Raw genomic sequence first — 20,891 nt, forward strand, 5'->3', positions numbered from 1 at the left:
TGCCCTATGAGCAGACATTTGTTTGTTGCTGCTATTATTTCGATTTATTTATTTATTTATTTATTTTTTGTCTAACAGGTATCCTTCCCTTTGGGAATTTTTGTTTTGTTTTTGGTATGGATCAGATGGGCTCAACCCTGCCACCTTACCCCTTATCCACAGGTATGAGTTCAGTACCCAGATTTCATTCAACAAGAATAGCATGTCTCCCTGCTTATTGGTTCAGTGATGGATTCATAATCCAAACAAGGCCAATCAGAACCTTCCCTGTTATGTGTGTGATACAGGGACATTGGGAGAAAGTATGACTCTGTTCTTCTCAAATCAATAGCTACCATAAACTAGAACTGCTGACAGCCATCTTCTATGGCTGCATGGAAGTGACTATCTAAAGGAAGAGAAAATTAAGCCAAAACACAGGAAAAAGAGAAGTGAGACCTGGAGACATAGAAATAAACCCTGGATCAAACCATTGACATTCTATTTATACTGGGCACTACATTACTTTTTTTTTTTTTTTTTGTACTTAAGACATAAATTATTATTCTGTCATTTTCAATACAGAGGTTCTTTACTAATACACCTCAAAGCAGCAAGAAACTGAGGCAGTAGAAGATAAAAGTAAAACAAAAACCTTGATGATCAGTACAATTATTCTGAATTAAATATTCATATTCCAGAACAACTTTTAATTTTATTAACATACATCCTCATGTAACTATGGAAGAATTCAGCCACAAATATCCAAACTCACAAATATTCATTCTTTTCATCAATAGTTCCAAGTTATAAAAAATGTATTTATAGATAGTGACTCTGATATTAGGAGAAAAAAAAAATTGGCTCTGCTCTTTATCCTCTAAATTTGGTATTTCCTATCCCAAATTTACAAACAGAATAAATGGATCTTTCCTCTTTCTTTCCACTGATTCCCAAATAGCCCACTCCTTCAAACGTGTATCCCATTCAATATCCTAAAATTCTCAGTAGTCTTTGGATTCAAAGTTCAAAACCAAGTGAAACTGAAAATTCTCAAGAGGGGACAATAATGTGATGGAAAGGAAAAAATGTTACTGTTATTCCTGCCATGGATAAAAGTAGAGCCTCCTCTCTTACATTCATGTAAAATTGTTTTTGTTTCTATCTTCTCTATTATAGCCTGAGTTATGTATTAGTCAGGAACTAATATATTCAAAGTCTTGGTGACCAATATTATTCTAGGATTAGAGGATCACCCACCTTCTAAAAGTCTTTCTTCTTGTCCATGTTTTTCTTTAGAATACTTCCAATTAATGTTTAATGTGTGTTCTCAGAGACTGTCTTCCCAGCTGCAAGATGATGGACACTGCTTACTTCCTCTTTTGCTTGCTAGTTACCTCCCACCCCAATGACATGTGGCAATAACAGGTCCTTTTCATTATCTACTGACTCCAATTTTTTTTCTTTTTCCCTTGTTAACAAAATTCTGACCTTGTTCAGAATAGTAATGTTCTCACATTCACAGGGATGAGCAGTTGATTGGTCAATGCCAGTTATGGCAGACTTCTTTCCAGCTAACTTAGCTTTTCAATAGCCAAATGTGGTCATGTGACACTGCTGTAGCCAATGTGACCCAATGTCAGTTGACTCTGAATTGGTTCTGGGAAGGCTTCTGATCCTGATGGAAAGAGATACACTCTGTTGTGAGCCCTCCCATTTCTTCCTTCTTCCTGGCTTAGACATGAATTTGGAATATAAACAGCAGCTGACATATTGCAATATGAGGTATGGACATGAGGATGAAAGCCATAATGCTAAAAATTGCAGAACACAAAGATGGAAAATCTGGGTCTGTGATGTTGTTGAGTAGTTAACTAGTGTAGAAGCTAGCTGGCTCCGTATTTCTTGGCGTGTTACAAAAATACACTATTATTCATTTAAGGTGCTGTTATCAAATTTCTCTAATTTGTAGCCAAACATCCAGTAATAATGTTCACATATGCTATTTAGGTCTCCTCTGCCTAGAAAACTGAGAGGATGCCTCACTACCTCATGTTGGATGTCGCCCTCTCTGCAGGTCACTGATACCAGCTGGGCTTGGCCTCCGTGTCCCCTGGGCACCATTTTCTCCTCTGAGCCTACCTGTTACCACCACTAAACATCAATTATTTGTATGACAGCCTGGATGGTACTCTTATTTTTCATGTTGGCTAAAGCAGAGAGCACACACAGCAATAAAGGCCAGTCCCCAAAGTGAATATTCTCAAGGTGCAAGATGAATTTGGACTGGAATCAGAGAACAAAAGGGAGTCAGGTTTGCACAGCAGTGATTCCCATAAAAATGGAGATCCAGTTGACAGAAATAGTTCAGGACTAAACTGAGACGTACTAATACATTGTTCCCCTTCAAACCAAAAATATTTAACTCTCTATTCAACAGTAGAGATAAAGGGAGAAACTGATTTCCTGTTAATAACAATCATACACTAAGAGGTAACATACTAAATGAACTTCTACCAACTTAAGCAGATTCAATCATCTCAAGATGAAAAATAAGAAAAATATTTCCTGTAGTTCTGGATCTGTCTTCTGTTTTTGTCATTGTTGTTGTTGATTTTGGTTTTTGTCAATTTTCTGAACCAGAAAACTTTCTGTGAACTCCACTAAAGGGTTGAACAGTTAGATAATAAACTATGTATTCACTTTAAATAGCCTTGTACCATGCATTCTTTCATTTCAGAAATTTCAGCTGTGATTGCTGATTTCAGGCTCCTCAGAATATTCAATAGAATAGATAGGCACCATCAAGCAGGGTTGTTTGTATTTCCTCTTGGCAGAGCAATGCCAGTTTGCATTTTGTTCATCAAGCGCAGGTGGAAAGCTGAGTTGAATGGCACCTGTTCCTGATTTACTCTGTTGATGCCTTAGCATTCCTTAACAACTGATATCATCCTTGGCAGTTGTCTGGTTGGCGTGCCCCTTAATATAGTTCTAAATGAGTCACCGTTGTAGGAGAAATGCGGAGGGAGAAGAAAGAGGGCATCTACAATGCCCAGAGGGAAATCCCATGGACAGCTGGGTGCTGAGCTCTCTTCATGTGGGTGTTTCTGCCTGCAGGCCTGAAAGGAATAAGCACAACTCCCAACAGAGTATATCATATCACCGCAGGGTATATCCTGATTTGAACTTGTTACAAAAATCCAGAATCTTCAACTAAGTTGACAGCAACAAAATAATGTATTTCCCTCATTTCTATATTCTTCTTCATTTTAATAATTAAGACAGTTAGATATATTTATTGGGAATCTATTGTATGTTAAGCACTGTTCTAAAAACCACAGGTGATATAGCAAATGTATCTCAGAATTCCCAACTGAATAACCGCAGGATTGATATTAAGAGTGAATGTGATAATAATCGAATGAAAACAAAATGCTGTTGATGGCAAAACAAAACTGAAAACGATCACACTGCAGTTAAATATGTGCAGCATTTGTCATTTGTCACGTTCAACAATGCTGGGTGCACTCGATGTGCTGAGTGTGTTGTTTTAAACTTAGAAATATAACCCTCTACCAGCCTCTAGCTAACAGAAGATGAATACAAAGGATTTAGGCCCATTCAGTATTCTAGAAGAAGTGAAAAAGAATGCATAATGTTTTAAGAAATGAATTTCCAGCAACTTTCTACAATTGAGCTGACATTCAGCATACAAGTCCACATGTATTAGACTCCAGGAAACAATTGTAACTGGAGGGAAAGCAGAATAATCAAAGATACACGTTTTTAAACTTGTGCAAAACTCTGAGAAGTGTCAGTTTGTTACTAAAATTTGTGGCCATAATTTTAAAAACCTGTTTTCAGCAAACTCGTTCTGACTGTACTAGGTCAGTCAGAGAGGAAGGCTGGTTCTATCGTAAGAAAGGTTGTTAGGAAGAAGAATTTCTTTAGGAGTATAAGCAAGTGTTCTGTCAAATGGAAATGAGGGTGTTTGCTCCATGGAAATGATTGAGTCTTTGAAGTGGCATCACAGAAGTCTCTTTGTATTACTGTATGTCACAGTTTCACAAGAGAGGTCTTAAGTTTTCCTAACCAAAAGAAAATAATAATGATAATAGCAAAAATATCCTTTGGAAAGAATCTAGAAGTGAATTTCTTCTGGTGGACAAAGGAATAACTAATAAAGCTAAACACCATAGTTCATATACACAGATTATCAGTTAACATATGGCTGAGTAATAAATAATCTTCACTTTATAGAATAGCTGAGTTTAAGTAAGATCAGATAAAAACATTATTCAGAGAGTCTTATTTTTGATATTTCCTTAACATTAAAATGTATTTTTTTTTTTTGGTGGGAAAAATAATATCCTTGAAGACTCACATTAAGCACCTTTGATGAAAAAACATAACCTAGTGGCCATGGCCGTGCTATGCCCACCACCATGTTTTACCAACAGTATAGCACTATGGAGAGAGAAAGTTCTTACTTAGCAATCCACACATATTTTTAGATCGAATTATTTTTATTCTGTTCTTTCACAGCTTTGAGAGATTCCTTTAGATACCTTGCAATTCTTCCTATCCCTGTTCTCCCAGCCTGTTTATATGTTCTCCCTGCTGTATCTGGTATTTCCGTAGCACTGCATGCAAGGGTTTCTGAAATTGTTGCATGGTCTTTTCTCCCCAGTGATTGGTTACATGTTTACAAATGTATACATAGTTAGGTAACTTTATCTGTTGAACAAATAAATTCCAAAATTTCAGTAACTTATCACAATACAAGGTTATCCTGTGCTCCTGTATTGTGTATGTTCCTGGCTTGAGGGCAGCCTTCTTCTACAAGATGATGCTAGGACTCACGGTTGTTCCATTATTCAAGTCTGCTGTCCTCTCCAGTCTCCAGTGCAGAAGGCACATTTCCTTCTTGACAGCCTTCCATGGAAGTGAGTCACAACACTTCTTCTGCCTTTCCATTGGCAATATCTTTTTGTATGGCCCAATCTACATGCAAAGGGTAGGTAACTAGCTGGGCAGCTTCTTCCCAGCCATGACTCTCCACTAAGAAAGAGAAAACATCAATTTCTATTAAATAGGTGTTTCTACCCGCCCCCCACCCCAAATTGCAATAGAATTAGACTACAAATATACACTGTCAGAAAGTAGCATCATTCTCAATGGTAGACTCCAATCTCAAAAGGCCTTTATATCTAAGAGTCTAAGTTATGTTAAATTAATTTGAGATAAGGAAATACATTAAAATGTCTATAGTACTTCAGCTTTCCCTATTTCAGCAAATCAGTAACTTTGAAAACATGAAGATGCCTGTAATAAGAAAAAAAGAATTCGTTTATACAAGAAATGTGTATTGAACACCGATTATGTCTTAAGAATTAGATGACCTGGGCTGAAGACAATAAGAAATATAAAATCCTATCCATGGTCTTGAATTTCTCTTAGGAAAGTAGACAGAACTATTTTTTGTGGGTTTCTTTTTTGAAGGTAGAGTGTGTGTTTCTTTGCCATATTTTCCCTGTAAATTTGTGAAAGGTGAATATTTGACTTTCACACATATTTTTTGAGTCAAATGTATCCAAACATGCTCTACATAAACTTAATCACTTAAATCTGGGCACAAATTCCAAAGCAAATTTATGAATCCTGTACAAATTTTAAAAACAGTATACACTGTCCTCTGTATCAGATCCTTCATTTAGTATTATTTGTTGTTGCTGCCTCTAAATGTCAAGGGTGTCCTGGTTAAGCCAAAGCTAGAAATGAGATAGGGCTGGTGGGCTGAGTTAGCTGAACTGTACCCCTCTTGTCTGTATACTTCCATTAGCTGACTAACATAAGAAAATGGGGCATTTATGTCATGGCTTCCAGAACAGGTGACTCAGTGGAATTCAAATTGCCAGGAAAGTGTGGATATCCCATCCAAAGCAAAGAGAATTTGAATATGGTTTGCTTATCTGAGACTGGACTCTGGAAGCTGGAGGGGAACAGAGATTCTGAGGTAGGCATGATAGTACTTGAACATGACATTACTCAGATTCCTAGATAGCATGGGAATTCCGGGGAGAAGATGGACTCTGTGTATACCATTTCACTAAATACTGTAACATGAACCTCTGCTCTGAAACCTTTATAAATGAGCTACCCCCACCTGGCCCTGAGTTCTGCCACCCTGTTCCCAACTATTCCTCTGCTGATGTGTAAGAGCTCTGGCCCTGCCAAGGTGAAGACCTCAATATCTATGCTAAGTACCAGGGCTGCTTACACATTATGGGAACAGTCAACAGTCACTGGCAAAGTAAGAATTCTTCCCCTTTTTGTATAATGTTCATTTGGTAGAAAATTCCTGTGACTTATATATAAATCTCCTGTTATTTCTTGATATTGACACGAACATTCTTGGGATACAGTGTCAAGCTGGATATGGAATCAGACCAATGTGCAAATTCTGGCTCTACCACCTGCTGCTTATATGATCATTCTCTTCCCGAGCCTCAGTTTTCTCATGTTTAAATAGGTATAACAATAATATTTCCCTCAGAGGTTTTTTTGTTTGTAAAGTGTAAAATATTATACAATTTAAAAGAGTTATCTCATTTTTGCCATTCATGTTAATTGTAAAGACAAACAGGAAAAACAATTTTATGAGAATAAAGGCTCCTCTGAAATTTTTGTTCCTCGGAGATATTAGTCAAATATATTCTTGACAGCCAAGTCATTTTCTTTTCACTACAGACATAGTATTTTATTACTTCTGGTGAAGAATAGAGACAATAGGATTACCAGAGAAGCGTTAGCCATGACTGAAAAAGGAAGTAGAGAAAAGGTCCTCCTGTGGGCATTTCTAGGTGAACAATGTTACAGAAATGGTCCAATTAGTGTGAACTTTATAGAAAATGTTAAATGATCCTCAAAGTGACAGATAATACATTTTGATACAGTGTGGTAGGAAATATGTACTTTTAAATGAAATGATTTAGGAATCTATTTTCAATCTGAGACAAACCCATAATTCACAGGAGCTCATCATAAATTATTAGTGCTTAGAATCTTGTTTGCAGCTAATATAGGAAATTGGAGACATTCTTCAAGAACACTTTGTACTAAGTTGTAACTTCTTTCCTGAAAGCATAGAATATGAGTGACTGTACTACTGGCATGAACTTGGATGTCACCTTCAAATTTGCACTTGATAATTTTAAAACAGAATATACCTTTTGGAAAGTTCCACAGTTAGCTTAAACTGGAGACAAACTCGTAGAATAAAGTTTCTCTTTCAGCATTAATACAATAAATGACATCCTAATTATAAGACAATAATATTGCTCACATTTTATTGTTCTTGAGCTTACTTTACCTGAGCCCACAGTTTTTGTTGATTTGTAGATATTGCTAATGAGATTGAAGTTAGGAGTCTGATCTCTGAGTTTGACAACATTGTATCCTAATCAAGGAACAAGTGAAAATAATTTTGAGGAGTTATCACAAGCCAATACTATAACTAGAAAAATATTTCAAAATGAATTTTCTAGTGATGATGATAAGTAATATCACTGTGGCATGCATAGACTGACTCTTGAGCCAGAGTCTCTTTTCTTAATATTTATTTTCCTTTTAAAATTTCCTAGTGAGCAAATCCATTTTTGACAGCTTGTTCTTCAATTTCATTTATATGACACTACACAAAGCTTAAAAATAATTCTTTAAAAAACAAGAGATAGCCAGGCACGGTGGCTCACACCTGTAATCCCAGCACTTTGGGAGGCTGAGGTGGGTGGATCACGAGGTCAGGAGATCGAGACCATCCTGGTTAACATGGTGAAACCCCGTCTCTACTAAAAGTACAAAAAATTAGCTGGGCATGGTGGTGGGTGCCTGTAGTCCCAGCAACTCGGGAGGCTGAGGCAGGAGAATGGTGTGAAGCCGGGAGGCGGACCTTGCAGTGAGCCGAGATCGAGCCACTGCATTCCAGCCTGGGAGACAGAGCGAGACTCCGTCTCAAAATAAAATAAAAGAAAAGAAAAAAACAAGAGATAAATGAACAAGTTGTAACTGTTCTTTTTCTAGAAAGTTCCTGAAGTTTTCTAGTGAGTTAAAGGTAATTTAACACACAATGGGCTAAGCAGTAATGGAGGAGAAAAGGAGAAAAATGCAGGTTAATTTCACCTACAACATCCCCTCCCTCTGTATACAATATTAGTTTATCCTAAGAATTAGAAATTTAGAGTTTATAAGACAAGAAAATCTTTTATCAAATTGAAAAATCACATTAATATTATCCTGCTAATGATCTCAAATTTGTCTCCCAGCTTCTATTGTCCTGCACCTACTTTGATCATTCATTATATTTGCACCATTACCATGGCTTCCTAACAAGCACCCTACCTCTTTCTCCTCACACCATCCTTCCACTGATACCATCTGATCACATTCCCATCTCAAGTGAAAACCAGAGGTGGCTTCTGCTGCCTATGGATTGAAATATCAACTACTTACCTGGATTTTCAAGGTCTCCATAGCGAGATATCATCCAGCCTTCCTAGTCATATGCTTTTCTTGGATTCTAATATCAATGATCTATTCTAGACTTATTAGAAATAAAGATTGATTTGATTAAATTGCATATGATTAAAAATATCTCTAAGGCATCTTGCACAGTCCCTACAACATAGTAGGTATTAATAAATTATAACTGCTATTATTTTTGCTGTTAGTGTTATTATTCTTCTTTTTTTTTTAAATTTATTTATTATTATTAAACTTCAAGTTGTAGGGTACATGTGCACAACGTGCAGGTTTGCTACATATGTATACTTGTGTCATGTTGGTGTGCTGCACCCATCAACTCGTCATTTACATCAGGTATAACTCCCAATGCAATCCCTCCCCCCTCCCCCCTCCCCATGATAGGCCCCGGTGTGTGATGTTCCCCTTCCCGAGTCCAAGTGATCTCATTGTTCAGTTCCCGCCTATGAGTGAGAACATGCGGTGTTTGGTTTTCTGTTCTTGTGATAGTTTGCTGAGAATGATGGTTTCCAGATGTACCATATGACCCAGCCATCCCATTACTAGGTATATACCCAAAGGATTATAAATTATGCTGCTATAAAGACACATGCACACGTATGTTTATTGCAGCACTATTCACAATAGCAAAGACTTGGAATCAACCCAAATGTCCATCAGTGACAGATTGGATTAAGAAAATGTGGCACATATACACCATGGAATACTATGCAGCCATAAAAAAGGATGAGTTTGTGTCCTTTGTAGGGACATGGATGCAGCTGGAAACCATCATTCTCAGTGTTATTATTATTCTTTACTATCTCTGTCTGAAATGCTTGCTCAAGTCTTACCCTTACCCCGATTCTAAGGATCAGCTTTCTTCTTCATTGTCCCACAGAACAATATTGCAACCTCTTTTATAAGTTGTATCTCTTCTAGCAGTACTTTGTTATCTATATTTTCATCATGATAATGAGTTTCTGGGCAATAGGAACCATGTTTCCCCTTAGCATTCCTTACAGCTTCTACAGTAATGTTTTGAATGTAGCAAGTACTCCATAAATGTTTTTGGGGGGTTGGAGGTGTGGTATAAGAAAACGAATATAAATTATATAATGCATCCAAACAAATTGTCAATTCATTTTACAAAGTATGGCTCTGGTGACCAAATAATGTATTGCCACAAATAGAGATGTTTTGAGAGTGGCAGAGAATGTTACTGATAATTTTATAAAGACAACACTGGAATGTGTGATCATCTAGATAGAACAAAACTACGTGAAGACACAAGTGAATATCAAAAAGATTTAACCAAGTGCATTATCCCTTTCTTTTTTGTTATGATGAAACAACCCTGTTTGAGAGAAGATTGGATATGATCAGGTTTGTAAAATATGGAGAAGCCCTAATAGAAGCAATTGGAGTAAGTGCCACCATTTGAAAATCCCTGGAATTAGCCGAAATTGGTCAGTCTACAGAGAATTGAAAACGAGCTCCCTTTTCTCAAGTGCTTGGGATGGAGAGTAAGAGCAGAGTTTTTAAAACTTGCCTGCTATGCTGAACAGGAATATAGTGAGAGAGTGTCCTCAGGCACAGAAGCGTGCTGCCTCTGGAGCGTAAAATCCTTGGCTCAGCTTTCTTCTCTCACATTCCAGAACTTCTCAAGCTGTGGCGTTCATGGCTGTGTGCGTCTTTCCATTTGTACCCCCCTCTCTCCTTATCTCTTAATGCAGAAGCCACAGTACCTCAAGACAAGTATTATTACTTAAGACTGCATGACTGTTTTTTGAAGGTTTTATCCCAGTCTCTGCAGGTCCTAAGTGATCATCTTCTCATCCATAGTGGTGTTGCCTACGGAGTGTGAAGGAATAGTGTTTTCCAAAGAGGGGCGTGGTACTACTTGGTGGATGTGACCCCATGGTGGTTAGGGCAGAGGTACAGTACATCAGAGAACCCACAGGGTCCATGCTGGAGTCAGAGGACAGTAATAAAGTAGGAAGCAATGCTTTCTGTCCCAGTTCTTCCAGAGATAGGACCTCAAGTGAGGAGTTTAACGTGGCCCTTTACATTTACTGGGTGAACAGCCGGTCAGTCAGCCAGTGTCCAACAAGAACACAGAGTGATGATTTCACACATACTTCCATGAAGGGCCATTAGTGTAGTGTAGAGGAAAGCCTGAACTGAGCACTAGGAAACTGAGAGAGTAGGATCTAATCTAGGCCAGGCCACCAAACAACTCTGTGACTTTGAATAAGTCACTTAACATCTCTGTACCTTAACTCATAAAAGATAGTAACAATCATTGACTATGTCATTTAAAAACTCTATAAGGCCAGATGTGAAATAACTTGTAAAACTGTAAACCTCTTGTCCCTTATTGTTGAGGTAGGCTGCTTTATTCCCTATACATTATACTCTGAAGTCTTTGAGATACAGTTGTTTCTTTTAAGTACTGTTCTGAGTGCAATTAAGCTGTTTCTTTCATGACTGCCATTTTTTGGCCACATTACCTCAAGACAAGTATTATTATTTAATGAAAAACAAGTAAATGGATTTTGCTTTTCAAATTAAGAAAATTAACTTGAGATGATATGGCTTTTGACAGCAATAACACTTGTGAGCCAAGCTGTCTAATTTGGAATGCAGGAACACTCAACTATGTAGGATTGAATTGATTCTGGAAAAACAGCGCATTGTTTTGAAACACTGTGTTATCTTAATGTATCTCATTTCATTAATAGTTTTAAGGAAAATATTGGACTCTTCATCCAGTTTGACCTCCCTAGTCAAATGCTCTGTGATCTCTGACAAGTCACTTAACATCTCTAGAGTTTAATTTTATTTGAAAATCACTTGGAGTAGTTAATATCTAAAATCCTTCCTAGTCCCAAAATCCATACTATTTCACAATTGTTACAACTTTATGTTATTTTTATTTCTTGTAGAGATCAAGGTTTGCAGGTGAGGGGAGTCTAGCTATGTGGCACAGGCTAGTCTTGAACCCCTGGCCTCAAATGATACTCCCTCCTTGGCTTCCCAAAGTGCTGGGATTACAGGTGTGAGCCACCATGCTTGACCCCATTATAATTTTTAAAACGGTTTTTAGATATTTTTTCTTTTATTAAAATAATAAATGCTTGGTTGGAATTAATTTACCCAGAATCAAGCAAATGACAGCCCAGTGATGGTATTTATAAAATGAAGTTGTCAAAATGAAAGAACGACTTTTTGGAAAAAGAGTATTAAAGTGTAATTGACTTTGAAATAACCTGGCTAGGCATGACTCACAAATTCTACCCAAAGCAACATTCTTTAAACTGTTTGCTTAGCATGTAAATTAAAATCATCATTAAAAGACCGGTGGCCATGTGGCGGCTCTATGATTAATGATTTCCACAGCCAAAGCGGGAGCTCTCAGTTAATTAGCCTGCCTGATCTTTTGCTCCTTGTGCTCTCTGGGATAGAGCTGGGTGCAGAGGTGCTTCCCTGGGGGACGGGAAGGAACCCTCAGTGGTAGGCACCAAACTCTTTAGCTAACCTCAGTGATGTGATCTTATCCACCTCCTCACTTCATCCTTTTTAGCTGAAGGAAGGTCATTCCTTGAAAGAGAAGGTGATAATGGCCCCAATAAGAGAAGCAGAGTTATTATATCATCATACTCTATCCCTGATGAAAATCAAAGGAATAAATTACTTAGTAAAAATTAAGCAAGAAAACATACTTAGCAAGAATTAAGAAAAAAGTAAAGCAAATTTCAAACTAGTTTTCATTTAAAAGGACGAAGTCCATATTCTTTCTTTTTGAACATTTGCCTCTCTGCTTTTGCTTCTTTGTTCCTATCTTTATGGTAGATGCCTAAGTATGGTGGAAATAACCATCTCACCATTGCACAATATATCCGTGTAACAAACCTGCACATGTACTCCCTGAATCTATACTAAAACAATTTTTAAATTTTAAAATTTTAAAAATATACAAAAGGTAATCTCCTGGCTTTCTTATTAACTTGTTTTGTAATCTTGGCAAGTTCAAGATTACCTCTCTGAAATTCAGTTTCTCCACAGGCAAAAAACATTTCCAGCTTTAAAATTTCTTCAACTCAGTGACTCCATAACTCCTTTTATCTTACTGGAAAAAAAAAAAGTGAAAAAGAATATTCATGAAGTCTCAAGGTCCAGGCAGCTGTAGGTCAGAAATTGGTAAGGCAAAGATTTAAGAAGACAAAGCAGAGAAGATTGGGGAATGGAAGCCTCAGTCACGTTGTCTGTAGCCAGGTCAGCAAGACCTGGAGGCACTGGTAATATCGGAGCTGTTTACACTTTCACCAGACCACTGTTGTTTCTATCCTGAGCACTTGGATTATTCAAAAATTCAGTTCTGAAAATGTTAACCTAGACTCATGATTCCAATCATCTCTTCCATTTCTACTCTTGGATTGCCAAGCTCTCATGACAAAAATCATGTAAAATTTGTGAAAAAATCTGTGGTTTTCAACCCTTCAGCAACTACCTTAAATGCTATGACACCTTTTCTCTCTCACCTCTTTCCCTGAGCAGATAACTTCCCCTTAACCTCATGGAAAACAATAGAGATTTTTTTTTACCAGGACCTCTTCAATGTTTTCCTTTCTGTTAACTAATTTCTCCCAGCATTTAATAAGGTTGTTTTACCTTCTTAGAAAGTAATCTTACATTCTCTTGGGATTACGTCACTATTCATTTCCCTTTCCTTTCATAGCCAAGCTCCTAAGAAAGAATGTTTTGCTCTTTCTTCTTCATCTTCTACTTCTCAGTCACTTTCTGTCTAGGTTTGGGAAGCAGACTCTGGGCAAAAGGCTCAAGTCCAAATGAGCTCAAGCTCATTTCAGAGATGATCCCAGGAAACACCTTAGGAGTAGAAAAAACTAAGGAAAGAGAACACCAATACAGGGGTTTCAATCAAACAATCACCATTATGCTGATAATTCTCCGATCTTTTCCTCCAGGGCATATTCCAAGTTCTAAGTCCATGTTTATAAATCCACCAAATGTCCCTAAGTGAATGTCTATTCAACTCAAACCCAACATCTGCAAATATTGTTATCGTGGATTCAAGGCCTGGCTTTTGTAATTCCTACATATGTGACATTGAGCAAGTTATTTAACCTCTGCAAGCCCTAGTTTATGCCTCTATAAAAACAGGGATAATATTAGTCTTCTCCTTATATGTCTGAGGGTAAATGAGGCTGTTTGTATTAAGCAGTAAGCAGAGTGCCTAGTACATAAGAAGTGGTAGATAATTATTAACTGCCAATATTAATGTAATAATGACTTTTTCCACAAACCAATTTCTTCTCATACATTCCCCATCTTTGTTAATGCCATTGCCATCTGCCCACTTGCGTCAGACATTTTTAAATCATTTCAGAATCTTTCTTTCTCAACATCAGGCACCATATTCTGCCAATTCCATCTCCCACATATTTCTTAATTTTGTCATTATTTTCTTCATTGTTTTTCCTCTGTCTCAATGCCAGCCCTCATCACCTCTTGCTTAAATTAGAATTCCATAGGGTATTCTCCATGTCTACAGTGCTGAGCATAGTGTATGACACAAAATAATTACTTAATGTTTGAATGAATGAATATCATCAAATCACCTCTGCTAAAACAAGTGGTACCAAAATCCATCTCTGCCTAGGAATCTTCCTTGATTCCACTTTTTCTTCCACAGCATACATTGAATGCACGAGTAACTCTATAACTTCTACCTTCAAAATACACTCAGAGTCTAAGTATTTCTCAGCACCTCCCCTAGTAAAGTTCCTAGTCCAAGAACAGATTCTTACCTGTCCACTCAGACTTTTGTCCTCTGCCTTTCGATGTATCTACTACATGGTAACTGGGGCAATCAGAGTATAAATAAGATCTTACCATACCTTGCTTAATACCTTCTTGTGACTTCTCGATATCATCTACAAGAACTCTGAAGCCCCCTATTGACTTTTCTCACCTTCTCACTTTCCACTTGTCATCCTACTCATTTTGCTTTGGCCACAATGGCCTTTGTGCTGTGCCTGGAACTCACCAAACCTGCTTTTGCAATTGCTGTTTTCCTGCTTGGAGCATGTGCCCCTGAGTCTTCACACAGCTACATCCTCAGCAACACCCCACACTTGTTTCATTATCTCATTTATATCTTTACATCTTATTGTCTATCTCCCTAACCCCACTCCTCAAACATAAGCTACTTGAAGCAAAATTTATGTCATTTATCACTGTCTCCCATAACCCAGAACAGTGCCTAGCACATAGTGAGAGCTCAATAAGTAAATATGAAATACTAACTTTTTTCCAAACTAGATTCGTTTAGGACACTAAATGAGATAAAAAGAGATTAAAATATATTAATAAGAACATAAACAACAATAAGACCCCAAATGCATATAGATAAGAGTGAAAAGTAAATTTGGAAAATTGGAAATAGCTAACTTGATAAAATTTTGTGTTTCTTTTGGGAAAAATGTCTTAGTCATCATGAAAATGTGAGAAGGAAAAGGTACGAAAATGCTTTAATCTAGAGCAATATATGTAAACTGCTATGTGAGTGCTCTGACAATAAGTTCTGCCACAATTCTAAGAAGGAAGAAATCTTGTATGGACAGACTGAACTGAGAAGTATAAGATTTTTAAACTACAATAATATTAACATCTTCCTAAAATAGCATATTCAAAATTCTGACTTTTTAATGGGCTGAGTTGAAGTGTGTATGTGTGTGTGTGTGTGTGTGTGTGTGTGTGTGTGTGTTTAGGGGCAATGAGCTTCTGGTTTAGGGGCCTCAGGCTGCTCATCAGATTGTAGGTGGCACAGCCACTTGCCACATCCTTCCCATTCCACTTAACCTGGAAACTCTGAGCTAGTTTCTCAGGTTCTCTTGATTTCCCTTGAGAGTCTGCATACCAAAAGCGGATCTTATGGTAAACTTGAGCTGAGAAACAAATTGATCTGAGAATGCTTCCATGATTCCCATTACCAGAAAAGCCTGCTTCTCTTAATTATAGCACAGATTTTCAGAGTGTTATTTCAAGACAAAAAAGAAAAAAAAAAGATTATTGTTTTTAAGGAAGTGGTAGGAGAAGGAGTGTATCACAATTCGGTGCTGTCATGATTAAGCAAGAGCCTCAGCAATCCACATAGTGAGGTATTTTAATAAACCACTTCTCAAGCTCTACTTAGGTCAATGATGACAAAGTGAGATACATGAAGCCACTTTACAGGGAAAGAGCTCATGTTTATACAGCTTAGGCAAACTTAAGAAAATAAATCCAGATAATTCTGTCAATAGTAACACAACGTTTGAGAAATGGTGTCATTCTCATTCCCCTGAACTGGACAATGACAAATCAGAGCACTTAGAAAAATTAATGCTGGTGATTTCTTCCCCCAAAATATTGGTAAATAGAAATTTTCTATTTGTTTTAGGTTTTAGAATTTATGTTAAAAGTGTATAAAGCCATTGACTATTGTGACAGAAATTGCTAGCTAATGACACCAAATCTTTTCTTTCTGTACACCGAGGTAAACTATATTTTCCAGCCTCCTTTGTAGTTAGATGTGCCACGTGACAACTTTTGCCAATAGAATGAGAGTGAAGGTGAACCAGTCCCTTTATAATTAATTTATGAAGCCTCCCTTGGGTAATTTTCATTGTCCCTTTCCCTTCTGGCTTGATGCAAATGAGCATAGTGCCCTTGAAAGTAACATGATGAAACTGTTAGAGCCACAGGATACAAGACCCTAGGTCTTTGAATTATTTGGTGGCAAGTCACTTGTCAATCAGGATTTTACACAAGTGAAAAGTAAACTGTCATGTCCAGCCTCTGAGATGTGGGGATTTATCTCTTATATTAGTTAGCATTACCTTAACAAATGCAGCTGGTTAAATTTGTTGCCTAGAAATTAAAGGCCCTACTGGTTCCATCAAAAGTTTAAAAGTGCTGAGAATTTTTTAAAGTATCTTAAATCTCTTAATCATATGTATTTTTCACTCTACATGTAACTTTCTAACAATAATTACCAATTAGGAAAATTGTGTTTCTACTGGTATTATGTATTATGTAACTTCCCAGAAAGCACAGAGCTTTCTGACTAAACTTTTTCTAAATCATATGAATTTATGCACTGATGACTTTTTAGACCAATTAACAATGAAAGTCAAATACATAGTTCAAAACTGTGGGCATATATTATAAAGGAAATAAAGATAAGGTAAATTCATTATGTTAATTCTAAGGTTTACGGTCATTGTCCCCAAGTGGCATGCCAAAATAAACACCTCTCAAAGAAATGCTCTAAAATCAGGTCACAGATAATCACTTTCAAGCAGCTGGTAAAAAGATGGATTTTTTTTTTAAAGACACTTGGTTAGTCCTCCATATAGTGAAAATATATATTGGTATCCTTTCATAACTCTATGGATTGATGTCTTCAGATACCCACTAATTAAAGGAAGATAATACATCAGAAAGGACTTCTATCCAGAGATACAATCATGGGCTATGGTACAACCCTCAAATAAAGAGCTTTTATTCTTCAGTCCTATAATTTTCTTTTGTAAACTGGAAACACTTTTGTTCCTGATTTCTAAACAAGATTCTCTTCTTAAGGAGTTAATCAATCATACTTCTAAAACTGTACTGTGCAGATGAGAAAACAAATTGTTCTCTGGTTTACAAAATGAAGGTTACGGAAATAAATTTCAAGATGTTGACTCATGCATGCAGTTGTATCACTCTATCAGTGCTCAATTTGTGTATGTGAATGTTTATGAACCCCTGGAGGTTTGCAAGTAACATAAATGAGAATTATTGATAAAGAAAGGCAGAGAAGGTCTTTTTAGCCAAAGTTTGAAGAAGGACTACACTCCCAAATGTGGTAAACTACTTTCTTTGGAACAGGGATTATAAAATTCAGTTTAAAATATTTCTATAACCACTCTCCTAGTCTAGACACCAGCAGATTCATTGTTATCTGTGCTTTCTCTCTGAATTAATCCAGTCACACATATGCCAACACAGCACTGCTTCTTTTTTTTTATTATTTTTAAATTATTATTATTATACTTTAAGTTCTAGGGTACATGTGCATAACGTGCAGGTTTGTTACATATGTATACTTGTGCCATGTTGCTGTGCTGCACCCATCAACTCGTCGCCACCAATCAACTCGTCATTTACATAAGGTATAACTCCCAATGCAGTCCCTCCCCCCTCCCCCCTCCCCATGATAGGCCCCGGTGTGTGATGTTCCCCTTCCCGAGTCCAAGTGATCTCATTGTTCAGTTCCCACCTATGAGTGAGAACATGCGGTGTTTGGTTTTCTGTTCTTGCGATAGTTTGCTAAGAATGATGGTTTCCAGCTGCATCCATGTCCCTACAAAGGACACAAACTCATCCTTTTTTATGGCTGCATAGTATTCCATGGTGTATATGTGCCACATTTTCTTAATCCAGTCTGTCACTGATGGACATTTGGGTTGATTCCAAGTCTTTGCTATTGTGAATAGTGCCACAATAAACATACGTGTGCATGTGTCTTTATAGCAGCATGATTTATAATCCTTTGGGTATATACCCAGTAATGGGATGGCTGGGTCATATGGTACATCTAGTTCTAGATCCTTGAGGAATCGCCATACTGTTTTCCATAATGGTTGAACTAGTTTACAATCCCACCAACAGTGTAAAAGTGTTCCTATTTCTCCACATCCTCTCCAACTACCTGACTTCAAACTATACTACAAGGCTACAGTAACCAAAACAGCATGGTACTGGTACCAAAACAGAGATATGGACCAATGGAACAGAACAGAGTCCTCAGAAATAATACCACACAACTACAGCCATCTGATCTTTGACAATCCTGAGAGAAACAAGAAATGGGGAAAGGATTCCCTATTTAATAAATGGTGCTGGGAAAATTGGCTAGCCATAAGTAGAAAGCTGAAACTGGATCCTTTCCTTACACCTTACACAAAAATTAATTCAAGATGGATTAGAGACTTAAATGTTAGACCTAATACCATAAAAATCCTAGAGGAAAACCTAGGTAGTACCATTCAGGACATAGGCATGGGCAAAGACTTCATGTCTAAAACACCAAAAGCAACGGCAGCAAAAGCCAAAATTGACAAATGGGATCTCATTAAACTAAAGAGCTTCTGCACAGCAAAAGAAACTACCATCAGAGTGAACAGGCAACCTACAGAATGGGAGAACATTTTTGCAATCTACTCATCTGACAAAGGGCTAATATCCAGAACCTACGAAGAACTCAAACAAATTTACAAGAAAAAAACAAACAACCCCATCCAAAAGTGGGCAAAGGATATGAACAGACATTTCTCAAAAGAAGATATTCATACAGCCAACAGACACATGAAAAAATGCTCATCATCACTGGCCATCAGAGAAATGCAAATCAAAACCACAATGAGATACCATCTCACACCAGTTAGAATGGCGATCATTAAAAAGTCAGGAAGCACTGCTTCTTTAAGTATTCTTAACCTTTACAAAATGGAGCTGGACATTTGAGAACCCTCAGTAATAAATTGCTAGTTGACACTGGAATTCCCAGATTCCTCTGGGTGCAAATCCACTTTTGCTTGAAATCCCGTATCTCATCCAAGTAGTGATTTTCTTCCTTTGCCCTACTTTCTTCCTTCTCTCCTAGTCCTACCACCACCTCCACCTAAAACTCACACTAAAAATGTAGTCTTTGCAATGGTGTCCTATCCAGTTCTGCCGTTTCATTCTCTCCTCATGCTGTTTTCTCAGTCAAAGCTCACCTGGTGAAAGGAGCATTGGACAGGAGTCAGGTGGCTTCAAAATTTGGTCGCTTAGAAGCAGGTAACCCAAATTATCTTGAATTTGAATTTTTAAAAATGTATAAAATAGATATAATTAAACCTTTATCAAAAGACTAGATATAGAAATAAATAATTTCTGCAAAAGCACCTAGTAGAATTCCTGGCACTTAGTAGGCACTAAGTAATTAGTATTTTAGTTTTTACTGCATATAAATCAACCCTAAAACTTAGTAGCTTAAAACAACAATGATCACTTATTATTTTTCATGGTTTCTGTGGATCAAGAAGTTCAGAAGTGCTCAGTTGGGCCATTCTTGCTTAGAATTTCTCATTCACTCGCAGTCAGATGTCAGCTGGGGCTGTGGTCATCTGAAGAAAGTGGGGATTCACTTCCAAGGTGGCTCACTTGTACAGCAGCAGGTTGGTTCTCATTGCTGGCTGGTGAGCCTCCGTTTCTATGAAGTCTTTTCCACAGAATTGCTTGAGTATATTTGTGGTGTGGTGGCTAGCTTCTTCTGGAATGAGCAATTTAAGACAAGGTGAAAATTAGTCACACACTACCATTTCAACCATATTCTATTGGTCACATAAAGACAGCCCTGGCTGGGCGCGGTGGCTCACGCCTGTAATCCCAGCACTTTGGGAGGCCGAGGCGGGTGTATCACTTGAGGTCAGGAGATTGAGACCAGCCGGGCCAACATGGTGAAACCTCATCTCTACTAAAAATACAAAAATTAGCTGGCCGTGGTGGCAGGCGCCTGTAATCCCAGCTACTCCACAGGCTGAGGCAGGAGAATCGCTTGAACCCAGGAGGCGGAGGTTGCAGTGAGCCGAAATCACGCCACCACACTCCAGCCTGGTGACAGAGTGAGACTCTGTCTAAAACAAACAAACAAACAAGCAAAAGACAGCCCTGATTTGATGTGGGAGAGGGTCTACATAAGACAATGAATACAAAGCAATGTCAATTATTGGAGACCACCTTGGAGTTGGGTACAATAGTTAGACATTTATTTTCTTAGAGAAAACACTGACCACCTTCACCGTAGTTAACCAACTGACCTGCTTTTCAATTTCACCTTGATGTATTCCTTTTTAGGCTAGTCAAGCCCAACCTGCCTCACTTTACCTTTCTTGCTCTCTCTCTTCATCTTTTTCCATGTTTCTCTCTCTTTCTCTCACACACACACAAACATACACACACACTGACACACACAGGACTAGAATCAACATCTAAATTTTGCAAACAATATTTCTCAAATTAAAATAATCTTTTTAAAATAAGCTTTTTAATTTTAGAGTAGTTTTGTATTTACAGAAAAATTGTGAAGATAATGCAGAAAGTCCCCACACTCACTTTGCTCTATTATTTTAGGCAATGCCTTGAAAGATAGAAAGGGTGTCAATAGGTCAAGATTGAACAATGCAAACAAAAGCTCTACGGCAAGGAATTAATCTCCTTTCATATCTTGTAGGTGACAAAATCCAGCATTTGAAAAGAGATGCAGAATGACATAAACTACAGAACTAAATGAGTCA

Source organism: Chlorocebus sabaeus, chromosome 15 (genome assembly GCF_047675955.1).
Source record: "Chlorocebus sabaeus isolate Y175 chromosome 15, mChlSab1.0.hap1, whole genome shotgun sequence".
In the NCBI taxonomy this organism is placed as follows: Eukaryota; Metazoa; Chordata; class Mammalia; order Primates; family Cercopithecidae; genus Chlorocebus; species Chlorocebus sabaeus.